Source organism: Micropterus dolomieu, unplaced genomic scaffold (assembly GCF_021292245.1).
Source record: "Micropterus dolomieu isolate WLL.071019.BEF.003 ecotype Adirondacks unplaced genomic scaffold, ASM2129224v1 contig_1630, whole genome shotgun sequence".
Taxonomy (NCBI): Eukaryota; Metazoa; Chordata; class Actinopteri; order Centrarchiformes; family Centrarchidae; genus Micropterus; species Micropterus dolomieu.
The window spans coordinates 1-3,482 of record NW_025730620.1 but is presented as its reverse complement, the minus strand read 5'-3'; the positions used below and the strand labels follow the sequence as shown (position 1 = coordinate 3,482).

The 3,482-nt window shown below is 38.5% G+C and overlaps 1 pseudogene; it reads left to right on the top strand.

Annotated features, from left to right (window-relative positions):
• The first annotated feature begins 1,940 nt into the window (after positions 1 to 1,940).
• On the top strand, positions 1,941 to 2,512 carry LOC123964307 (annotated as a pseudogene).
• Positions 2,513 to 3,482: the final 970 nt, after the last annotated feature.

Below are 3,482 nucleotides of genomic sequence, written 5' to 3'. Positions count from 1 at the left end.
TAGCCTTAGCATCAGCTAACTAGCTATTGAAAAGCCAAATGGCTAACAGACGCCTCAGAAATCATACTGAACAAACTTGGTTGGTTACAGTCAGAGGCTGATATTATAGTTCAGTGTTTAGTTCTCGCTAGATTTTCAAAAATCGAAGCAAGAAAATTACTAAAAACTTTTAAAACCGTATATTTGTGTACAAATTCGGCTTATTTGTCCGCCATCTTGACCAGTTTTCGAAAGCTCCGGCGGCCGCAGCCGCAGCCACGCTGCTTTATGGGTAATAGTCAGCATCAGGTCACCATCGATGCTGCCTTCAAAACTGTCCGTTACTGGGGCAGTGTGGAAGCATCTCAGGAGACAGGAAGAGATTGTTCGAGCTGTTTCGAACAGCACTCGATGCCTCGCTGTCCTGTTAGACACCTTTTGAGACAGCACTTTAGCCCGTTTTGAACACAGCCTCTAATTCCAAGAACCCAATCTTTCATTCCACAAACCCTATCCTGATTTCAAGAATACAATCTGTCATACCAAAAACTGTATGCTAATTCCAATTACAAAAAAACGTGACCTGATTCCAAGAACACAATCTATCATACCACATACTGTATCTAATTCCAGGAATTCAATCTGTTATACCCCAAACTGTATCTCCTTCCAAGAGTACAATCTTTCATTCCAATAACTGTATCGGCAAAAAAATCATAAAAATTCTGAACTTCATTTTCCTATATTGTCCGCTAGGGTCGCATTGTTTTTGTCAGAGCAGACAACATGATGCAACACTGCGGCAGAACTAACAGTAGATGGTTGCACTGAGCTTCAGGGCCTGTAAGTGGCATTTGGTTCTATCGTTTTATCCGGTTTTCTGTTGGCCCTGGCACCCTTCTTCAAAAAAGAGAAAAGTGGACACACAGTATCGGATTTTTCAAGAAAAATGGACCACTTCCTATATGTTCACGGAGGTGAATGGGAAACCCGTGGGCCTGGTGTGCATGCAGCAAGTTACAGTGCTTAAGGAATATAATATTCGGCGCCACTATGAAACTCGGCAGAACATGGCAGAAAATACAACAGCTTGCACGGACAACTGAGAAGACAGAAGGTAAATGAAATGTTGGTGGATCTGACGAAACAGCAATCTGTTTTCACCCGGAGCTGAGAGGCCAGTGATGCTGCAGTGAAAGCCAGCTACCTAATTGCTAGCAAAATAGCATTAGCATCAAATCTGTACTGTGAGGGGGAGTTCATCAAAAATTGCATGCTGAAGGCTGCAGAAATTGTGTGTCCTGAGAAGCGACAAGCTTTTGCCAATATTAGCTTGACGAGAAATACCGTGGCAGACAGGATTTAGGAACTATCGGCAGATTTGGACAGCCAACTGAAACACAAAGTGGAGTAATTTCTGGCATTTTCTGTTCCAATTGATGAGAGTACTGATATTACAGATGTCGCTCAACTGGACATATTCTTTCGTGGAGTTGACGAGACTTTGACTGTCACAGAGGAGTTTCTTGAGTGGGTGCCTATGACCGACACCACAACAGCTGAGGACATTTTTTGCTCCGTCGGGTCCGACTGGTCTTGCGGGTGCCTATGACCGACACCACAACAGCTGAGGACATTTTTTGCTCCGTCGGGTCCGACTGGTCTTGCGCCGTAAGCATGGCTACAGATGGTGCGTCGTCAATGATTGGGAAAAAGGCAGGTGTTGTGACAAAGTTCAGAGAGAAAGTACAAGCAAGTACAATGTCCACTATGGCTGCAGGACCTTGCATTTATGGTTGATATTACAGAGCGCTTGAATAATCTGAACAAAATGTTGCAAGGACGCAAAAAAAATTATAACACAGTATTATGACAGCAAACGTGCATTCAAGTTAAAGCTCACGTTATGGGAGATGCAGATGGCAAGCAGTTTGTGCGTCTTTACTATATTCCACCTAGAGATGGCGACCACCATCAGATTTGGAACCCATGCAAGACATCTTCTGCTGAGAGAGCACAGTTGGAAGACGAAACTGACACAAAAGGAAACTGTGATCTGGACAAACTTTTGCAGTGTCCTTTTGACAAGAACCACCAGATCCGGGTCTGCCGCTTCCCTTACCATCTTATCAAGTGCAGGAAGAATCACCCGAAACTGGCCAGTGAGCTAAAAACCTGCCGCTATAATGCTCGCTATCTGGTGCCAAAGCATGAGCTGAGTCACCACACTGAAATCTGTGAGGTGTGAGGACAGAGATACTGTGGTCACTGAAGACAGTGGAAGTACAAATGGATATTGTCAACTGCAGATCCCAGTCAGTACTTGGATAAACCCAAACATGACCGAGGACTGGGACAAAGAGGCTGATGATACTGCTGTTCCATTTGTGTGGGGCGTCAACACGGTCTTGAATAAAAATCCGGAGATGAGGCCTACCAACAATCTTGGTCCAAGTTTTAGAACACCTAATACCCTCCCATGGTTCGACATGTAATTTCTGCTTACTGTTTATCCAAATGGAAGCTTATTGTAGGCATGTTGTTTATTATTATTATTATTATTATACAATTCCAAACGAGTGATCCTCCATTCCAATAGATAGTTTTTAAATATTGTCCATTGTGTTCATCTAGTTAATTTGATATGCAATTATCATTATTATCATCATTATTATTATTATTATTATTATACAATTTCAAACGAGTGATCCTCCATTCCAATAGAAAGTTTTTAAATATTGTCCATTGTGTTCATCTAGTTAATTTGAGATGCAATTATCATTATTATCATTATTATTATACAATTCCAAACGAGTGATCCTCCATTCCAATAGATAGTTTTTAAATATTGTCCATTGTGTTCATCTAGTTAATTTGATATGCAATTTTCATTATTATCATTATTATTATTATTATTATTATACAATTCCAAACGAGTGATCCTCCATTCCAATAGATAGTTTTTAAATATTGTCTATTGTGTTCATCTAGTTAATTTGATATGCAATTATTATTATTATCATTATTATCATTATTATTATACAATTCCAAACGAGTGATCCTCCATTCCAATAGTTTTTAAATATTGTCCATTGTGTTCATCTAGTTAATTTGATATGCAATTATCATTATTATCATTATTATTATTATTATTATTATAATACAATTCCAAACGAGTGATCCTCCATTCCAATAGATAGTTTTGAAATATTGTCCATTGTGTTCATCTAGTTAATTTGATATGCAATTGTTATTATTATCATTATTATCATTATTATTATACAATTCCAAACGAGTGATCCTCCATTCCAATAGATAGTTTTTAAATATTGTCCATTGTGTTCATCTAGTTAATTTGATATGCAATTATCATTATTATCGTTATTATTATTATTATTATTATTATTATTATTATTATACAATTCCAAACGAGTGATCCTCCATTCCAATAGATAGTTTTTAAATATAGTCCATTGTGTTCATCTAGTTGATTTGATATGCAA